The 21,621-nt window shown below is 36.4% G+C and overlaps 1 long non-coding RNA gene across 1 annotated transcript; it reads left to right on the top strand.

Annotated features, from left to right (window-relative positions):
• The first annotated feature begins 7,419 nt into the window (after window positions 1–7,419).
• On the top strand, window positions 7,420–9,328 carry LOC127080636 (uncharacterized). Its single transcript, XR_007788030.1, has 2 exons — window positions 7,420–8,050; window positions 8,963–9,328. It is a non-coding gene; the product is annotated as an uncharacterized LOC127080636 (long non-coding RNA).
• Window positions 9,329–21,621: the final 12,293 nt, after the last annotated feature.

Below are 21,621 nucleotides of genomic sequence, written 5' to 3'. Positions count from 1 at the left end.
ACTAATGAAAAGATCAGAGAGTCTGGGTAAGGGGTTAATTACGCAATGGGAAGGTGTTAGGCACCCAAAACGTCCTAGGTACTCCTAGGGAGCCCTTTTCACACTTGTTGTATAAAAAAGTGTATTTGTTTATGACATATTGTGCAAACATGATTGGGAAGATGAGAAAAGAATATACAAATTAGTTATTTTTGTGTTTGGACGGATGAACCCGTTGCCTACGTACCTTTCCATGGAAGGTAAGGATCAAAACGCCGTAGTTCGGCTAAAAGATTTCCAAAATATCAGTGGGTTCATTTTAAAACAAGAGCACTAAGGCTTTTCATTGTCAACGGGAGAAAACTCAACCAAGACCAACAATCCACCATGCGAGGATGGCTTCAACATACTAGTGAGGGGTTAACCCTATAATAAGTATGGAAGACTTACAATCAACTCACTAAGGATGTGGTGAGATTTACATCAACCACTATGAGAATTGAAACCTATGGCTAATGTACGAAAACATATCAACAATGGACAAAGCCACAAAACAATTGAATGAGTTGGATTAACCAATTAGGATTTATTCACAAAAGATGGTCAAAGTATGATTAGAATTTGATTCAAAGAAGTATTAAGAAATGGAGTTTGAAAAGTCAAAGGCCTAAAGCCTAGGTTTCTAATTTGAAAAGAGATGAGAATGTTTGCACAATAGTTCAAAGTTTTTGAATTAACATGTGAAAAGGGAGTTTTGGAAACACACACAAAAATGGAAGGGTGAGGAAGTAAAACTTCTTAGATGTTCACCTCTTGAAATCATATATAGATGATTCAAGTGTGTCCTTTGGAATGAGGCAACAATGCGAATAAGCAAATGCAAAGCAAGGTGATACCGGATGCCAATCAATGGACTTATACCAATCTCACAAACAAAGGTGGATACCGGATACCAATCAATGGATTTACACCAGTCTCCTAAAACAAACAAGGATATCAGATGCCAATAAATGGACTTATTCTAATCTCCTAAAGCAAAACAAAACATGGATATCGGATGCCAATCTATCTGGGCTTACTCTAATCTCCAAAGGATGATCATAGGAAAACAAATGCCAACAACCTGGACTTACAATTGAATCCTCACATACAACAAACAAACAAAAACACTAAGCAAAGAGGACATAAGTGGCCAATGAAATGGTCTTACACTCAATCCCTTCCAAATCATAGGAACAATGGCCAATGAATGGACTTACAGTTGATTCCTCAATGGACAAACAAAGATGTGTCACAAAGATATGAAATGATGATCATGCAATAATGAACAATTAATGATGATAAATGCACAAAGGCAAACAAACAAACATGTACAGATGAACCAATAAGCAATCACTGATTCAGTTAGCACACACTATATACAAGCAATTTGGCTCAAGCAAGGGTTAGACTTTAAAGTCAACTGGAATGGGGTAATGGGTGCTCTTAACCTTAACATTGAGAGTTAAGGTGAAGCAGATGAAAAGGAGATGAGGGGTGTGCCTCATAGCTCTTATCCCTGGTCAGGGAGAGCTTTGAATGATAGAATGTGTGGGAGTTCAGAAAGTTGGAACTCTCTCCACAAGTGAATGACTCTATAGATCTTGGGTTAAGATCCACAATGCATCAACATGTAATGTGAGCAAAGGGATGACACACTGAATAGTAGGAGATGGACTACACATCTCTTTTATCTACCAATTGCCTTATCAAAGGACTTTTCCTGCTTAGGACAAAGATAAACAATCACAAGCATTGCCTCTTAAGGAGGACTTCAGACAGGTGCCTGACCACATAACAGGCCAGGTCTTCCAGACTACATGAAGAAGAGAAATTATACCTAATTGGTTAAGCAACCAAGCAAAAGCAAGTTCAAAATGAACTTAAGCAACTAATGTACCTGAAAACAATTCAACTCAATCAGTATACAATTCAAAAAGTCAAACAAATAATCCAACAGTCAACAGACAATGCACAACCAAACAAGCAAGGCTATAATGTGCAAGGCACAAGCTCAACTCAAATGAGCTAGAAGCATCCTACAAAACAAGTCAATGTTAGTCAATATCAATCAAATAAACCAACTCAAGCAATGTGAATTAATCTCCTTATGGCCATGTACTTCTTAACCTGAAAACAAGCTCAAACATGAGAAGCAAACCACTAGGACAAGGCCTAGGGTCAAAGAAGGAGAAATAATCCAAAACAGAACATGAAAATTGACAAGAATCAAGTTTAATCAATCAAGAACAATATCCAAGTGGTCTCATGTCAATAGCATCAATCAAACTCATTTCATAAAGCAATCATGTCAAAGTATGCAAGTTGAAAGCTCAATGAGGCAAACAGAATGAACAAAGGCATATTAATTCCAAAATAGCTCAACAAATCTCAAGAAAAATCATGGCTAAACAGGACACATCAAATGATCACCATGCCAAAAATCAAAGCATTTGGACAAGTATAAGCATGTCAAAGAAATTCCTCAAGTCAAGGTAAGCATAAACAAGCTCAAAGGAGGCACAAATTGATACATCAACTTAAGGCAATCCTAAAACAGAGATGACAAATGATAAATGACCCAAACCAAAGCCAAGACAAACTTCAAAATGTCAAGAAACAATGTACAAAATCTCAAGTTCATATGATAAGGCATAAGCATTTCACAAATCATGAAAGTTCAACACTCATCAAAAGTCCAAACATGACCAACCAGCAAAGAATATCTCAAACAAATGGGAAATGGATCCAAAAATTCCACAAAAATTCATGAGCAATTCTAACATCCAGAAGGAGCATCATGCAAAAAATCACATCATTTGGCATTTATTTGGAATGGTAAAGAAAATCAGAAAGTCAAGCAAGCAAAGGTGTGACACACATTGTCACACCTACATCAATCAGATCATATCTCAACAACCAGAAATGAGAAAAATGCAAACTCTATACCAAAATGACAATTAGGATGTCTAGTTTAAGCATGTCAATTTTCACATTCATTGGATCAACCATCATTATTTCATGAACAAACCCTAGGCAAATTTAAAATCCAACCGAGCACAAATTCTGGAAAAATCATCAAAAAATAGTAGACATCATGAGGAACAATGTACAAAAAATCTCATGTGATTTGGATGAGTATTTATGGAGTTATGATTTTTTGAAGTGGAGAAGAAAATGAAAAATGAATGAATGAAGCATATGAACATGAATAGCATAAATGGAGAAAATGCAAAAAAACCAAAATGGAAATGCCTTGGTCCGGAATCGAACCATGTGAACATTTGAAATGTGGTGCTCAACTACATGAAACGCGCCGTTTCATTAATCTCGCGTGGCAATGCAAGTGAATGTCATCCAATCAAAACGCCAGGCAATACATGACATGGACCAGTGCATGAGCAGAAACAAGGAAACACATGCAATCATACGCTCATGAAGATCAAAACGAATCTGGAAACAAAAAACCTAACATGTTCATGCGCCTTCATCATGTTCATCATCATCAAGAACAAATCATCACAGAAATTCATAAAACGCATACCAATGGATTCATCCTTCCACATACATCATCAATCCAGTATTAATTTAACCTAATTCTAACTGTATCAAACAAATCGAGCACAACAAGTTTCACATGCCAAACTTCAAATTGCTATAACTATCACAATACTGCATGAAAATCCACGATCTAAAGCTCAGTATAACCAGTGATGCAAGATCTATAATAAGCACATGATTATTTCAAGAATTGGAGCATTCGAAACCTAACCTTAATGAAGCAACAGAAGTGAAATCGTGCAATTCAGGCTTGGAAAAGCTGAAACAGATCCTCCTCAAAGCTTAGATGAATGAATGGATGAAAAAGAATAGCTCAACAATGCTCGATTTGTCCAGAAACCTCAACTGCCATGGATGTGCATAAGCTTCAACAGTCCACAATTCTTGATGAATTCTTCAAGATCTTGCTTCAACAATCTTCAATAATGCTTGTAGATGATGAACAAACCACGAACCAAGCAAAGGATATGAAGAATTTGGATGAAAAAAGTTGAGAGAAAGTTGAGAGAGAATTTTCAGATCTGAGATTTTGGAAGTGTTGTTATGGTTTTTCTGTTAGGATTATCCTTATATATGGTGTACTAATGAAGCTCTTAATCACAATTAGCCAAAATGCAAGTGGATTAATGGAATTCAAGTGTAGATGCAAAATGGCAAAATCACCCTTACATGTGCATGGCAATGGAACAGTGCATGATTTTCACTTGGAATGAGTTTCAAATGCTGTTTGGAGGCAAAGGCAATTGCTAGAAAATGAAAACAATGCATATTTTTCAAATGACCACTTTCCCTCCAAAATTCAAATGAAATTCAAGTGAAAATGCCAATATTTTTGTGATGAGAATTGATGAAATGTGATGCATGTTTTGGATAGTGAATATCAAGAGAGAAATGTTCCAAAAAGAACCACTCCATTTGGCCTTTTGGTGCAAAAGTTATGCCTTCTTGAAGTTCAAATTTGCTTGGCAATGATTGATCCATATCTTTTCAACCACAAATGAGAAATTCAAGTTCTTGGACTTTTTGGAAAGGAGAGAGCAAGATCTTCAACTTTCATGTTGGACAAAATTTGATTTGAAGCTTGCTTGATAATGTAAACTTGAGGAGAAGACCTTTCCATTTTTGGCAGTTTGAAATTACAGGTCACTTACTATTTTTGGAAACTTTTCATCTGACCTCAAATTCTTCATTGTTGATGTTTGAAATGTCAAATGAGACTTGTATGGACATGAATGAGGTCTCTCTAACCATCTCCCACCTTCAAATCCATGATTGAATGCACAGTCGACTTGTGTTGACTTTTCTAGGGTTTCAATTGACCTGGCTATGCTCAGATGAAATCCAAGCCTCTACCACTTGAGATCTTGATTCAAAATGATGTCATGGTTCATATGAACTCTTGTGAATGATCATGGTGCCCAAATTCTTCAGAATGGCCACCATCTATTGCTCATTAGCTGCCTTGACTGTCTTGACCTAAGATTGCTTCATCTGCAAGTAACAAGGTTAGATGACATATTTTTGTACTTTTGGTTAGTAAACAAATGAAAAGCAATGATATACAAATGCAAAACATGCTTGGTGATCAAGAACCACTCTCAAAAGATAACCCACCCACAGGGAATGAGGCAAAGTGCACAAAGATCCTTGAGGCAATGATATGATATGATATGATATGAGGGATCTTAGGGACAAAATTGGGGTCTTACAAGATCCATGAAGGAATAAACTCTGAACCAAAGAGTAAACAAGTGTCTTAGCCAAAAAAGAAGGAATAAAGTGTTTGGTTTTGTAGCACAAACATCTCCTGGTTCACAAGGTGGACTGCCGCTATATCGTCCTAAAAGGATGTGCATGAAATCCAAGGAAAATGATATTGATCTCAAAAAGATGGTATTGACTTATGAAAGGAGAAATAATAGATAAGATAGAAATAAATAAGGTAGCTCACGAAGAATCTGAATCCTCGTGCCTACGTATTCTCACAGTGTAATGAGAAAGTCAGATCATTCGTAGTTCAGCTAACTACGAAAACAAAGAAAGAAAAATGATATTTGTCTACGCGACAGGGACTTATAAGACAAACAATAAATAAAGGGTACATGTGGGATTCAAAGGGATTATGGTATTTGGTTCCAAGAAGGATAATGCAACACTGTTAAGAAATTGGAAAGTGATATTGCAGGTATTGGACAAAGGATCAAGAGAGAGTAGAAGAGTGCCCTAAGGCAGAATGATCTCTTGGATTTGATTATGATTATGAAATTTGTTTTGTGAGTTTAACCATTAGTACTTAGAGGAAACCAAGTGTCTAACCATCGACTAAGTACGACCGACAATCAGAGCACTCATGAATTGAGGGGACAACTTCATCCTAACCACTCTTTCCCTCTTAGAATAATGATTTGGACTCACTTTAATTAATTAAGTGTTTTAAACGAAAGTCAAGCATCGGGCCCTCAAGCTAGGTATGACCGACAATCTAAGTACTTGAGTGTTGTGCGCAAGTACGTACACCCCACCTTTCATCCAAGTTTTATTATGAAAATGGTTTGATGAATAGAAATGGATCAAGAATAGAATGAGATAGGAATGAAACGGATTGCATGAGGATAAAGATAGGATATGGAATGGAGGAAGATATACTTGATATTAGATCAAACACTCGTGTTGCAATTAGTTTGGTTTAATTTGGAAAACACTTGACATTGGATCAAGTGTGTTTTTATTCTTTTGAAAAGATGTATTTATTGTTAGATTTTATCATTTTTAATTAGCATGCAATGAAAGCGATACAAGAAAGAAAAACCTAGACTATTATACTTTCGTGGGAGAGGGGGACATATAACCCACCATGGGGGGATGATACATCATACAATACAAAGATAGAAATGGGACTGTACAAGTTACAAACAAAATACCATGCCTAAAACATACAAGTGGCATGGTATCCTCATACAATACAAGTCCATTGAATGAATTAAAGACATTGATAGTTTGGAATATACTTGAATCTCAAGAGCACATGTGAACACACAAACAAGTGGGGTTAGTACGAGATCAAGGTAAATGAGAATGATGCAACAAATATAAGCATATTCAAAGATCTAAATCAATTCAAACGACAATGGATTAATCATGGACAAACAATCAAAGACTAATCATGTGATAATGGCAAATGAAATAGGTGTACAAGGTATTCATCATCTAAATTGAAATGGGATTTTCATTTTATTCAATATGATCACAAGCCAAATGAATCAATTAAATGGACAATTAAAGTGAATATTGATTCTAAGGATTAAAATCTACCTAAGCATGAATTAGGGAACAAACTAATAAATGAGAAATTAATAATCCAAATCAAAAACAAAATCTAATCTACATGAACATGAACATGTTAATCACAATGCAATATACGAATCAAAATGGAAAATTAATCTAATGGAAAATTATGGTAAAATCTACAATTAACCATATTATTCAAATCATGAATAAAATCAACAAAATGAATTATCACAACCTAATGACCACTTATCCTAATCATGGCAAGGTTAAACTACAATTGAATTAAATCTGAAAAAATTTAAGATCAAATCAACATGATTAACCTAATTTCTAATCAAACTAAATCACATTAATTCCTAACTAAACCTAATTAATCAAAAACTATGTTAATCTCTAATTATCAAAAATCAAGAAAATCCTAATTTTAACCATAACAAGAAAAATCAGTGGCATGATTAATTAACAGAAATTAAAATAAATTAATACAAAATTAAAATTAAGAGAGGGATTAGGAAGAAATTAGCATGAACAATCATTAGGCCAGGGGGTGAACTGAAATGGTTTGCTTAGGACAAAGGCCCGAGTCTTACCAAGAATCCATGAACCGGGTCTTACATGACTCTCTCAAGAAACTCCACGCACGCAAACTTAGATTCGCTCTAACCATTCACGAACAAAATTCCTCGCCACCATCACCCAAAACGAAACTCCATGAAAGAAATGAAATGAATCCAACAGGAACGCGAGTTCATCTTCCCCAAAACTCCAAGCTAGTGATCATCGGGTGCTCTCCAATTCAAACGAAGTAGGTCACGACGTAACAAAATCAACGTGTTTCCATGGAAAAATCAAATTCCAAAATTGAATCTGATTCGAAGCTTAATTCCTTTCGTCTTCGTGCATGCATATGATTAAAGGATATGAAATTGATACAAGCAAAGAGAACTTACCAATTTGAGACTTCGACGCGAAGATTTCAGGTTCTAATTTTCCTCTTCGATCAATGCTTTATGGCTTTGTTCGTGATTTCACTGGTATTCTTCAAATCGTCACCTTATTGATAATGAAGAGCGCGTATTGGTGAAGAGTGTTGTGTTGAAGTGTGAAAGGCCAATGGATTCTTGCTCTGAAGAGTGAAGAGAATCGCCTCCGAAGTTATTTCGGTGAATCCCAATTGATAAAGGTGAAAGTCTTCCCCAAAACACCATGAGTTCTCTATTCTTCGCCTCTTCTGTTAGAATTTTTCTGTTATCCCCTTATGCTTCTGTTATCTGCTTCTCTTGCCTTCCTCTGTTCAACTTTTTTTTCCATTTTTGTGAATGTTGTTTCCTTATGTTCTTCGTGTTGTGAGGTTGAGGAAGTGAGGTTAAGGGATTGCAGAGTTGTTGAGGAGGGCGACGAAGGTTCTCAAAATCTTTTTGACTAAAGAAGTTAGTGAATGGTTGTATGGTATTGGGGATCGTTGAATGAGTTATATTTGATTCATTGTGGAGGTTGAAGAGGTTATTGAGAATTCGGTTCCGTTTTGCAGAGAGGAGGTTAGAAGGTTATTTAGAAGGTTAGGGAGATTTCGATCCCAGAATTGGTTTCTGTTTTGATTCCCCTTAAGAGATTGGGAGTTATGTTCAGTTGTAGGTTAGTTGAAGTTTGTTATGTCATTTAGTTCTGTTATGCTGGTTAGTTCTTTTATGAGGGTTCTCAAGTTCAGTTAGTTCTGTTATGTTGGTTAGTTATGTTATGAGGGTTCTCAAGTTTAGTTAGTTCTGTTATTGTTGTTGTGATTTCTTGTTAGGTTAGCTTGCTGAGCTGAAATCAGTTACATGATGTGAATTTCTATTGCAAGCTATGTGTCAAAAATGCTAATTGCTAGTTAGTGAAAACTTGAATTGAATGAATCTACTTGTTATGACATGTTAGACCCGCTTGTTAAATTCAAATGTATGCTATGCAATGTTAAATTCAAATGTATGCTTGTCAGTGTGTGATAATCAATTATGTGAATCAATTTAAAGTTGAAGTAAATTGGGTTATTGAGTTGTAATGAAATTGATGATGTTTGATGATGCTAAGGCTTGGTTTCAATGGTTTTATGCAGGGTGAATGTTGGGTTCAACTGAACTTGGATTATGGCTTGGTGATTGGACAAGCTATGGACTTAATGATGTTGATTTGTTACTATTAGGAAGGTTGCTTAAGCATATGGATTGGGATATATTGAATGGATTGAAATGGTATTGTGTAATGATTATTGTAGTCTTGTAACTTTGATTTTTTTTTATATTGTTGTAAGATGGTTGTAAATGAAAATGAACCTTGTGAATTGTAAATGGGTGTATGCAATTTTTATGGTTATGATGGTAATTGGGTGTAATGGGAAAGGAAAACATATGCACTTGGGATTGAATTTGTATTTGAATGTAATATGGAATTTGGATTGAATTTTCATGAAAATGACTTTGAATGCATTGTGTGTATAAACATGACTTAAAATGAATTGTATGGATTTGAAGATGAACCAATACATGATTATGACTTAAACATGAATTGAAATTAATTGAAGTGGAAGAGGATGCAAGGTATTGAAATGGATGAACACCTTATCATGACCATGACTTGAACTAGAGTAATGAGCATAATAGAATGAATCCATCAATGATCATTGACTGTGCATGAACCAAAACCCCACAAATTAAACATGAAAGGACGAAACAAGGACATTTGAATGAGACATGAAAGAATGGTACAAAGTGGGCTATGACCAAACAATAAGCAATGACAATGGCATGAAGTTGCATTGACCAGATGAAATGGGCCCCAGACAAAGCAAGATCTTGGGCTAGTCATGAGGATAACCAGATGAAATGTCATGGAATGAAAGCAAATGAAAGTGGTGGGGACCCAATATTTGAGCTAGAACCAATGGGCTTAAGCACAAGTGAATAGAACCAAGCCAAGGCAACAACATGAATGAGAAACTGAGTGAAGGACACGACACATATAACTAGGGTTAGTGGGTCAACCAATGCAAATGAGTCCACATTAAGGTTTATATGAACTAAGGCATGCCACAATGAAGTCTCTTGAATCCAAGATCAAGAAATTAGGGTTTCCCTTGTCACCAGATGAAAAGTCAAGTCCCAAAGCACACTAGGGCCAAACCATCCCTGATTAGGATTTCAAGGAGACATACCCTTCAATCAAGACCTTTTCATGGATCATGATGCTTCACAAAAAAATATCAAGTGTATGGATCCTAATTTAGGGTTTATATATCCAAATACAAAGCCCAAGGAGCACCTATGAGGCCCCATAACCAAGTCATCAGGGAATTAAGGTTTGAGACCCCTGAGGAGTGCCATGATGAAATCTTGTTGAATTCATGCTTCCACATACAATGCAATTTTACATCCCCTAGGCTAAAATAAATAGTCAATACCCAAGGCTTGATCCACACACAAACCCTAGCTTACAAGCCAAATGATTTAAACTTATAATGACCAACCTATTGGATGAATGATGCATATGAATGAGGCATGAATGCACACAAATGATTTCTAACTCAAAGGTTGAATGAAAATATGAAAATGGTAGGGAAAATTTTGGGGTATGGCACCCATGTGTGCATAAAATTAGGCCCAAGACCTGGTCGACCTAATGCTTGGCCTTGAATTTCAGGTCACGACCCCAACTTTCCATCCATGCCATTTTCAACTCAAGCATAATTTTGATGTGATTCTTTTTGCATATGATTCTTCTCGATGAGGAGACCATTTGGCACAAATAATATCTCAAAATGCAGGAGTGGATTTAATTTGGCCTAAGCTCCAACATGGTACCATGGATCTGCTACTTGCACAAATTTCAGGTCACGGATTTCATGCCATGTTCAATTTGGGGACCACCTGCACATGTGCAACCTCTTTGGCAAAGCAAAACACATTTGAACAAGTGCAAAATGACATGGTTTCATCATCAATTCATGCATTTCATGGTCCACCCCACACACTTGGCAAATCATCAAAGTTCTGACCTAATTCACACGAATTTGCCTCCATTTCAGACGTACTATGACTGTACTTTATTTACTATAAATAAAGGAAGAGTTTACCTTAATTTGCAAGGTTTTAGATCCAAGAAAACTATGAAACTATTTGAGCATGATACCTTAAAAAACCAGTTAACCATTTCTTCGATTCAAGCTCTTTTACCTTTGAATCTCCACCCAGAATCACTCATCAGCACCTTCTGAAGCCGACTGAAGCATTGTCGTGGCTTGTAACTCCTTGGAACCTGACTTCCAAATCCACCATTGTTAACCTCTGAAGCTTTAACGGGAAAGGTAGATACGAGTTACATTTTTTAGTAAACAAGTTACCAGTGTGTTCGTCGTGATTCCCTTATCAAAAGCCCTCAACTACCTTGAATTTATTCTTCGTATTTGTCATTTAATTTTACTTTGAAGAACTAGGGTTCTTCGTGTTCTTGAGAAAATTCTCAAGTGTATGGATCCTAATTTAGAGTTTATATATCCAAATACAAAGCCCAAGGAGCACCTATGAGGCCCCATAACCAAGTCATCAGGGAGTTAAGGTTTGAGACCCCTGAGGAGTGCCATGATGAAATCTTGTTGAATTCATGCTTCCACATACCATGCAATTTTACATCCCCTAGGCTCAAATAAATATTCAATACCCTGCCTTTGAAGGCTTGATCCACACACAAACCCTAGCTTACAAGCCAAAAGATTTAAACTTACAATGACCAACCTGTTGGATGAATGATGCATATGAGTGAGGCATGAATGCACACAAATTATTCCTAACTCAAAGGTTGAATGAAAAGATGAAAATGGTAGGGAAAATTTTGGGGTATGGCACCCATGTATGCATAAAATTAGGCCCAAGACCTGGTCGACCTAATGCATGGCCTTGAATTTCAGGTCACGACCCCAACTTTCCATCCATGCCATTTTCAACTCAAGCATAATTTTGATGTGATTATTTTTGCATATGATTCTTCTCGATGAGGAGACCATTTGGCACAAATAATATCTCAAAACGCACAAGTGGATTTAATTTGGCCTAAGCTCCAACATGGTACCATGGACTCTGCTACTTGCACAAACTTCAAGTCACGAATTTCATGCCATGTTCAATTTGGGACCACCTGCACATGTGCAACCTCTTTGGAAAATCATCAATTCATGCATTTCATGGTCCATCCCACACACTTGGCAAATCATCAAAGTTCTGACCTAATTCACAAGAATTTGCCTCCATTTCAGACGTACTATGACCGTACTTTATTTACTATAAATAGAGGAAGAGTTTACCTGAATTTGTAAGCTTTTAGAGCCAAGAAAAATATGAAACTATTTGAGCATGATACCTCAAAAAACCAGTTAACCATTTCTTCGATTCAAGCTCTTTTACCTTTGAATCTCCACCCAGAATCACTCATCAACACCTTCTGAAGCCGACTGAAGCATTGTCGTGGCTTGAAATTCCTTGGAACCTGACTTCCAAATCCACCATTGTTAACCTCTGAAGCTTCAATGGGAAAGGTAGATACAAGTTACATTTTTTAGTAAACAAGTTACCAGTGTGTTCGTCGTGATTCCCTTATCAAAAGCCCTCAACTACCTTGAATTTATTCTTCGTATTTGCCATTTAATTTTACTTTGAAGAACTAGGATTCTTCGTGTTTTTGAGAAAATTCTCTTTGCTCATTGTCAATCAATGGCTCTGAAGCAAATAAACATGAACGATGATGGATGTTGATGCTTAAACGCGTGTTGTTTGAGCCTAAAAACTCTAAGTTCATGAAGCTTGAAAAATCAAAGGGAGGTTGAAGATGAAGTTCAGATGCACACACTTTTGTGCCAAAGTTTAAATCCATTTAATCATTTCCTGACACGCGTGCTAGCCGTTGGCGCGCCACAATTCAAACATTTTCTTTTTATTTTATTTTCATTTACTTTCTGATTTTTATTTTGATTGATTTTTAATTCATTTTGATCCAATTTTTTTTACTGAAAATCCATAAAAACATTTTGCATCACATACATTTTTTCCATAATTTTTAAAATCATTTTAGCATTTATTAATATTTTTTATTCATTTTCATTTTTCAATTTATTTTTAAACTATTTTCAAATATTTTTGCATCCAACTTTTAAGGTTCAATTATTCATATTTTTATTGACCTTCCATAATTTTACCAACCATTTCTTTTATGTTTTGGGGCTTGATTTGAATTTTCTCTTTATTTTTTATTAAAAATAAAATTTATTTGCCTTTTAATCCACTTTTGTTTGATTTTTTGGTTGACTTTTGTTTGACTTGAGTTGTTGACTTGGTTGATCAATGCTTCTACATTTCTAGTCATCCATAGATGTTCTCTTAGGTTTATTCAATCTTCTCTAATTTAATATGTTGATAGATGATCATTTGATCATGTTTTTGACACTTTGAGTTAGTGATAGATGATCCCTAGGTTGTGCCATATGTTTGGGTCCCTTGACTTGTTTGATAGTGGATCCTAAGTAAAACAATTGAGCTTGTTTTCATTTTGCCCTTTGTTCTCTTCTTTCTTCTTTGAGTTCTAAACAATTGTGCTTCATACCTTGAGAGTTTGGTTTTGTATCAACACTCTAACATGATTGCCACATACATTGATTGCCTCATGATCACTAACTTGTTACATCTAACCTCCTAACATTTACTTTATGCATTTACTTTATGCACTTTACATTTATGTAATTTGCATTATTGCCTTTGACTTTTTGCTTGTTTTGCTTTTATTATTTCAAAAAAACAAAAACATGATAAAATGGCTAAAACCCTAAAAAACTTTAATATGATCTTTTGGACTTGATGTCACTATCCCTTGATTGAGGAGTATTTTGGACTTTGGACCTTAGAACTTGGTGCTTTCCCCTTTCTTGGAGCATGTCTGATACTTTTTTATTCCTCTCGACCCTTTGATCTTCACTTCAAGACTTGGATGTTTCCTTGTGGCTTTGTGACTTTGTTGTTCATTTGGATCTTTTGATATTCATGTGCTTATGTGCTTTTTTTATCTTATGGCTTAATCCAAAGGGAAAGGAATGCTTATTTTGACCAATGTAAAATGCTTGCTCCATCTTGTGGTTAGTACACTTGCACACACAAAGGTTTTCTCTTGGGCTACCTTACAATGAGACCTTTTATTTTATGTCATTTACTTTATGATTTAGGATAGTCTCTTCTTCTCCCTCCCACTTCTTCAATTTTCAAAACTTCTCCCTATTTCAAAAAACTTCTTGTTTTCAAACTTCACACATTTTTCTTAATAAACTTTGACTTTGTCAAGTGATCCTGACTTTTTTTCCTCAAAAAATTCTAAAACACTTAAGCATACTTAAACTTTTTTCAAACTTCTAAAAAAGACAAACCTCACCAAACTTCTTTTTATGCCTTTGTGAATTTTTCTTTAAGAGCCTTTTTTTTAAAAGATTGGATATTAGTCTATTCATGCAGTGATGCAAACCACTATACTTCTATAATATGTTGAGAAATGATTGACATTTTTCACTTGAATGTTGAGACGTGCTTGTGAGAAAGTCCAAGTAAAAGTTCTCCATATCAAGATGATGCAAGTGCTTATTTCCTCATATTTATGGATAGTAAGCTGAGTTTTCCACTCGAATACGACAAAATGTATTTTCAAAATAAAATTAATCAACAAGCAACCTAACTTTTTCATAAACACAGATTTGCAAGTGGTTCCTATGGAGTACCATAGATGTGAGGGGTGTTAATACCTTCCCCTTGCATAACCAACCCATATATCCAGATTTGTCTTTTGTTTTACCTTTTGTAAATTTAGTTCGACCTTTTTCCCATTTCCTTTGGAAACAATAAAGTTCGGTGGTGACTCTTGCTTTTTTGAAGTTGAGTTAATCAATAGCTTAATCTTAAATTTTTCTCGATATGACAACTGGTGACTCTGCTGGGGACTAGTCTCTACGTGGGTTAAGCCTAGCTTGTTTATCTGTGTTTATGTTATTTCTTTTTGTTTTCCATTATTTGTGGGTGCTTGGTGATCTCTGTCTGGTGAAGATAAGTCCCCTACCAGGATTTAAGTGCACTTAAGATAGGATGGTGGTATAGTCATGTTGACCTTATTGGCTTTATGCCTTGTTAAGTTTGCATGAGAACCCCACTCAGATGAGACCCCTTTGGATGTACTAATGTCTTACGAGTAGTCGTAATGACGTTATTATTTTTGACCTGGGAGTCCAAGATTCTGAGAGATCTTAGAACACTTTAACCCATCTTGGCCTTTTAGGATGTAGTGTGGTGACCTTTCCGGCGTAGGCCTGGTCTAGTTGATACACGATACTTCACTCAGACGAGGTTCTCTTGAGAATATTATTAGTCTACGAGCAAGTAGTTAAATTGGTAATATTTGAAAGATGGATTTACGACTCTAGGAACATTTCTAGAACATGGTTACTATTCGAGACATCCAAAGCTATAGACCATACCTTGTGGGATGGTTGTTGCACTGTCCACCTGACTCCATGCTCGTTATGATTGAACCTTTAAACCCCTCATGTTTGTAATTATGGAATAATCATGCATTCACGCACTCATGAACATCTATTTTTTTACCTGGTTTTCAAGGAACTTAGGAACTTTATTTGCAAACATCGTAGGTAACTTGAGTATGGACTCTGGAAGGAGAAACACTCACCAGTTCCTTTTCAAATGTCCTGAATTGAAAGAGTTAATAAATCTATGATATTTGGTAGCTTATCCTTCTGATTTCAAAGACCGATATGAAAGACTTCTTACTATGTTGAATACTGATGTAGAAGACGTAATTCTTAACACCTTGGTCCAATTCTATGATTCAGCGTATAAGTGTTTCACTTTCCCTGATTATCAGCTTGCACCCATTTTGGAGGAGTATTCCTATTACATAGGCTTTCCTGTATCATATCAAATATCATTCAGTGGTTTAGAGGAGATTCCTAAGTCTCATGTCATGCGAAAGGATGTGAATTTGAGAAAAGGGGAGATTGATGTTAATATTGTGACTAAAGGAGGTATTCTTGGTCTACCTACTAGGTTCTTGATGGAGAAGGCTGATACTCTTGCTAGTGTTGGGAGTATGGTTGCTTTCGAAGTTTTTCTCGCTTTGCTTATCTATGGCATAATCTTGTTCCATAATGTTGACAACTTTATGGACATCAATGCTATTTGTATATTTTTGATTAGGAATCCAATTCCTACTTTGCTTGTAGATACTTACTATTCTATCCATCACATAACAGAGAAGAATAAAGGAAATGTTATGTGTTATTCACCTTTACTGTACAAGTGGTTTGTTTCGTACTTGCTACAGTCCAGCTTATTCAATGATAACAAGAAGCGTTTGAGGTGGTCTTAGAGGATCATGTCTCTCACCAATGCAAATGTGACTTGGTATTCTAGAGTTTATGATGATGTCAAGGTTATTGACAGTTGTGGTGAGTTCCCTAATGTCCCTTTTCTTGGTACAAAAGGAGGTATTAACTACAATCCTATTTTGGCTCGACATCAACTTAGGTATGTTATAAAGGATAAACCAAGCAATATTCTTTTGGAATGGTTCTTCATTCAAGAAGGTGTTGATAGCAAGGGATTAAAGGAGAAGATAGTCCGCGATTGACATAGTATTTACAAAAAGGAAAGGATGAATTAGGAAATAAAGATTGTGTTGCCTTGAAGCCTTACACTCAGTGGTTGCAAGCAATAGCTTCTAAGATCAAAATGCCTTATCCTCCTGAAGAACCTATGTTCCCTAAAGACATAGGACTCATTCCTGTTCCAGTTGAAGATCTGAAAGGACACCAAGTTGCTTTAGCTCGGATGAAGCAAGAAAGAGATGCTTGGGAGAGCAAGTTTCATGTTTCAAATGTGAAAAGGCTATAACTACAAAGGCAATTGAAGGAGAAAGATGGTTTGCTTCACCAGAAGGATGGCTTGATTGAACATCATGAAAAGAAAAGGAAGAGGGAGCAAGAGGCTAGTTTTGGCGCTTGGAAAGGTGTTATTGACAAGATCTCAAAATAAAAAGCTGACATGAAGACTGCTTCTGAAGCTCAGATCAGGAAGCTCAAGAAGAAGTTGCAGCAGGAAGGTAGATCTTCTCTAGTTGTGGATCCCTCGGATCCTAAGCCTTAGTTTATGTCTTTTAGGATTGCTTTGAAATCATGTGCTAAAATTGTAATTGTTCCAGATATTTTAATGAAATGAAATTTCGAGCTTTTCTTTTAATGAATTATTACTTATGATGTTTGCAATATGTTTTTAATTCCTTAGTTTCTTGAAAACAATCATTTTCACATTGCATTTCAAGCATCCTTTGTATCATCTGGTCTTGCTTTCTACAGGTATTTTTCAGAGTCTCGTTCATTTTACTTCATCTTTGTAGAAGACAAGCTGATACACCAGTACAATACTCGTGCTAACTCAAGACGAAAGATGGAGACAATTGAGCAAGAGCAAAGAGAACTTCGTGAGGATGTAAGTTTATTGAAAGTAGGAATGGACAGAGTGACTTCTCTATTGGAATCTTTGGTGGCAATTCAAAATCATCCTCCACCTCTGGCTCAGTCTCAAGTGACTATCATATTCGAGATCCCAATAGCTCTAGTTGTATCTGTTGTGCCTACTTGACATCTGCTCCAAAACCATATGCCTATTGGTTATCCTTGGGGTATGCCTCCCAATTATCTTCCAGATAATTTCAACCTTGCTATTGAAGCTCCTTTGGTGAATTAGGATCCTCTAGCTCAAACTGTAATGGTCACTGTTCCTTCAGTTGTGCATGTTGTGCCACAAGTAGAGGGTCCTATCTATCACACTGTTCCTAGTGAGAATCCATATGTTTATGAGAGAATGGGTGAATTCTAGGATCAATTTCAAGAATTTCAAAAAGAGTTGAAAGCTATGAATGGGAAAGACATGTTTGGTAATAATGCTTATGATTTGTGCTTGGTACCTGAAGCTAGCGGAAATATACCCGAACGTATCACACGGTCGAACATACAACATAGTCGCCATCGAACTTTATTTATCCCCAAAGGGAAGGGAAAACATCGATAAAACCTGGGGGAAAGATATATGCTGGGTAAGGAAGTCGGTTATGCAAGGGGAAGGTATTAACACCCCAAACATCCATGCTACTCCATGGGAACCGTTTTGATTGTTCTCGCTCGAGTGGGTGTGAGATCTAAGGATTAGTCGCAAAAGAATGAAGAAAGGAAAGAGAAATAGATAAAGTGCTCGGTGAGGATTGGGGCCCTCATGCCTACGTATCCTCATAATGCAATGAGGAATTCATAGCTCCGTAGTTCAAAGAACTAGTGGTAGGAGGTGAAAACAATTGTGATCAAAGTATGGTCTGAACCAAAGGATAATATGATTTGAACTCCAACAAGGGTGAAAAGATGAACCCAAGAGTAAGGTGGTTGTTACCAATACGTGGGCTAGTTAGACTGCCAATATAGGGTAAAACCAAAAAGAAATACTAAATTAAATGTTTGGGCACAATCCTAAACATCTCTTGGTTCACAAGGTGATGCAAGAAGGAGCACAAAGAAGTAGTGTATTTAGCTCAAAGGTAACTGGTGTATCACGTGGAGTGAAGGAATATAGAATATGAATGTATCACGGAGATGAACGGAATGAAGTGACCAAAGTCACATAATTAAAATTTGGTGATAAGTGACTAAGGAAATATTGTTTGAAATCGAAGGGTGAAAGTGTATTGGAATCCATAAGAGAAGTACGATTCGTACCATAGAGGGAAATAACTTTAATCGATACGTGGACTAGTAGGACCGCCATTATAGGGTGATTAGCTAGAAAAGAAGTAATTAAGTGTTTGAGGGTGTAACCCAAATAACTCTAGGTAGAAATGCGGACTTTTCGCTATACGTCCTGAAAGGGTATGTATGGAATTCCAAGGAAAGTGTATGTCGATGTCAAAGGAATAACATGTCACTGGGTGAACGATTTATGATCAAAGGTAGATAATAGATTGTGAAAGATATGAGTGATTCCCTAAGGCGGAAGAATAATAATAAGAGTATGCTCACCAAGGATTCGCATCCTCGTGCCTACGTATTCTCATCATGCAATGAGAAAGTCAGAGCAATTGTAGTTCGGAACCATGAGAATAGAAATAAATATATAGTGATGAAGAGTGTGACTTGTACCAACAGGATGGTATCAAAAGGTATCTGTCCAAGACAGGGGACTCACAAGACAAACCCAATTTTAGAGGTTAACTTCCATGAAACAATGAGAGAGAGATATTTGTCCAAGCGGCAGGGGACTCACAAGACAAACCCCAATTCAAGGAATGATTGCAGTATTGTATAGTACAAGGAATAGTGTATCACTGGATGGGGAACAAACAATTCGAGAGATCAAAAAGGATAGTATCTTGGATCCAAGAAGGAGATAGACTCTGAATCAAAGAGCAAGGTAGGCATTTACTAGTACGTGGGCTAGTAAGACCGCCACTATAGGGTAAAGCCAAAAACAAAAGATTGAAATAAGTGTTTGGGCGTAGTCTCAAACAACTCTCGATTGATAAGGTGGATTATCGCTAAATCGTCCCAAAAGGATAGATAAGGAGTCCAAGGATAAGTATGATTGATCTTAAAAAGATGGTATAGATTGAATGAATGGAGAATGATTGATTGATAAATAGGGTAGCAATAGAGAAGGTAGCTCGCGAAGAAACTAGGTTCTCCTGCCTACGTATCCTTACAGTGCAATAAGGAAATCAGAGCTTTCGTAGTTCAACCCACTAGGTCTAAAAATAAGGATGATTGAAGGCAAAAGAATATGAATGAATGATTGAATAGAAATTAATAGAATGGAGAGATGAATTGAGAGACTTGACAGTCGATTGATAAGAATCACACTAAAGTCTATGAATAAGCGTGAACGCTTTGAATATTTGGGGCCTACGCCCCATACGCAAAGTCTCTCTAGACGAGGATAGGAGAGACTCCGTCTCATCATTTCCTATTACTTAAGGCTCGTAGCGTGTGATACTTCTCTTAATTGATAAGTTTTTGGTGAAGAATCCTCATTGTTGATCCATGTGTTGATGTTGATCTTGTATGAAGAAGACTTGGCAGTTTAATCGATTCGAATTGCACTAAAGTCTATGAATAAGGGCGGACTCTTTGAATATTTAGGGCCTACGCCCCATATGCAAAGTTGATCTAGATAAGGATAGGAGAGACTCTGTCTCACCATTCCCTATTACTTAAGGCTCGTTTCATACAATTTGAATTGTATTTACCAAGTGTTGACCTTTGATTTATCTTGTATAATCTACTGCTTGGTGTGACTGAGGACGTCTTGATTGAAGATCTTGACTTGAGGCTTCGAGCAACACAACTTAGAATAAAAGTCTTATTAAGTGACCAAGGGTATTTTGGTCACTCAATTTAGACTGTGGGATTATGCAAGTTCAAAGGATTTAGTTGATCAAAATTGCTTTTGATCAACTTGAATCGAGGGTTATGATTAAATTCAAAATTATGACTAATCCTAATCTAAGAGTTAGAATTGAATTCACAAGTTATTCCTAAGGGTAACACGTTATGGTTAATCACAAGTCCTGATTAGAATTCTATGTAAAATTCCTAAGGGAACATACCATTGCAAGGTGAAAATGATATAGTAACCCCTAAAGGGTAAAATAGTCTTTTTATAAAAAATGAAATATTGAATTAAAATTCTAGTTTATTCTCTAAATTCAATAAAATTCTAATTCTAAAAACATTCTAATTTCTAATCAAAATTTACTATTTCTAAAATCTGTTTAACTCATTAAGACAAATATTTTGAATTTAATCCTAACTAAACTAATCTATTTAATCTAGTCTTGTTTTGATCTCAAGCTAACACTAATTATCTCTAACTAATTCCTAAAATTCCTAATCAAAATCCTAACAGGCCTAATTAAACTAATCAAGGTTGGTACCCTAATATGAATTAATGTCCCTAATATTCTAATTAAAGCAAGTAAAGGCCAAATAACAAACAGGCCCACCAAAAAACCGAAATTGAGCCCTGAATTGGAATGGTAACCAAGCCCACTCGCAGGGGGTTAATCCAGACAGGTAGAGGTGAAGTCTTAAGTTATGGCGCATGGGCCTTCAAGGCAAGCCCAATGCAAATGTGATTCTGGCCATGGGGGTGTATGCTTGGAGTTGGGGTGAGAAAGAAATTCTCCATTGGGCTTGAACGGATTAAGCCCAAGCATAAACAAACCAGGAGAGAGTGCATTGACTTGGCAACTGGTTAATAAAAAAATTGAACGTTGTATGTGCGTGTTCCACATCATGGCCAGTCTCAACCGCTTGAAATGGAGCTTCGCCACGGGCCACCGTGCAGGCCGTGGCGCCCGGCGGCGGTGGCCACCAAAATCAACAATTGAGCTATAAAAATGTTCCTCTTACCATGCTCTACCAGAATACTCGGTTGATTTCACGCAATCGGACCTCTAAATCCCTAACTGCAACCTTTCAATCAAAGAAGCCTAACACACTCAAACCTAAATTAAATCCTAAACTCCATGATTCAAAGCCTCAGGGATGAGGGCTTTGAATCCCCTCCTTACCCTCTACATACTGGTGACCAAGAAATGAGGAAATACGAAGGTTCTCAGAATTACCTTGCTGGAGTTGGTGAC

Source organism: Lathyrus oleraceus, chromosome 5 (assembly GCF_024323335.1).
Source record: "Lathyrus oleraceus cultivar Zhongwan6 chromosome 5, CAAS_Psat_ZW6_1.0, whole genome shotgun sequence".
Lineage (NCBI taxonomy): Eukaryota > Viridiplantae > Streptophyta > Magnoliopsida > Fabales > Fabaceae > Lathyrus > Lathyrus oleraceus.
Note: the sequence above shows the minus strand (reverse complement) of the source record. Positions and strands in the feature narration are given on the sequence as shown.